General features: G+C 41.4%; 1 pseudogene; it reads left to right on the plus strand.

The window, feature by feature from the left end:
* Window positions 1–202: 202 nt before the first annotated feature.
* Window positions 203–316, plus strand: LOC141702092 (small nucleolar RNA R71; annotated as a pseudogene).
* The last annotated feature ends 823 nt before the right edge of the window (window positions 317–1,139 follow it).

The raw sequence follows: 1,139 nt of genomic DNA on the forward strand, positions 1-1,139 counted from the left end.
GACTTCCAGAATACCTGCTACTTTCCCAGGCATCATCCTTTGAGTTGGGTTTTGATACTCGTTTGCAGCCATAGTTTCAATGAGATTTTAGGCCTTGGTATAGCTTTTGGCCCACAAGGCGCCTCCAGAAGCTGCATCGAGCATGTGTCGAGATTGGACCCCCAAACCATTGTAGAAACTAGTGATCACCATCCAGTCAGGCATACCATGATGTGGACACTTCTCAACATCTCCCTGTAGCGCTCCCAAGCTTCACACATAGATTCTCCTGGTTGCTGCGCAAACGGAGTAAGAGAACTCCTCATAGCTGCAGTTTTGGCCATTGGATAGAACTTTACCAGAAACTTTTGCGCAAGATCTTACCAAGTAGTGATGGACCCAGATGGTAAAGAATGTAACCAGTCCTTAGCTTTGTCCCTCAGAGAGAATGGGAAAAACCTCAGCTTGATAGCCTCATCAGTGACACCATTATATTTGAAAGTACTACAGATCTCGACAAAATTCCTGATATGCATGTTGGGATCTTCAGTCGCAGCCCCTCCGAAAGAAATAGAATTCTGCACCATCTGAATAGTGTCGGCTTGATTTCAAAATTATTGGCCTCAATAGCCGGATGAATGATGCTTGACTGAATATCATCAATTTTAGGCCGAGAAAAGTCCATAAGAGCTGGATCAGCTTGAGTTAGACGATCACCCATTATTTCAGGTTCTTCCTTTTCACTCTCTTTATCCGAATCTTCAAAAATTATCTTCTCCGGAGAGTCAAGAGCTTTATCTATTTCCTCAGCTTTATCCAGATTTCCCTTGCGAGTGTAAGAACGTGTTTGCATTAACGCTCGCTAGAGTAGCTGAAACAAAACTGAAAGCAGTAAGTAACAAGTCTTAATCAATGAATCCTAATGACCACTGATGGCAAGTACATAAACTAAACAAATTAACACCGAGTCCCCGACAGCGGCGCCAAAAACTTGTTAGGCACAAAGCATGCGCTAACTAAATCACGCAAGTATACGCGTTCGCAAGTAATATAGAATAATTTCTAGTTCGTTTCTACAAAGACTCTGATTAATTATATATAATTAATACTTACTCACCAATGTATGATTATTCTTCAATGCCAAGACAATAACAATTAAG

Source organism: Apium graveolens, unplaced genomic scaffold (genome assembly GCF_009905375.1).
Source record: "Apium graveolens cultivar Ventura unplaced genomic scaffold, ASM990537v1 ctg4611, whole genome shotgun sequence".
NCBI classification, from domain to species: Eukaryota; Viridiplantae; Streptophyta; class Magnoliopsida; order Apiales; family Apiaceae; genus Apium; species Apium graveolens.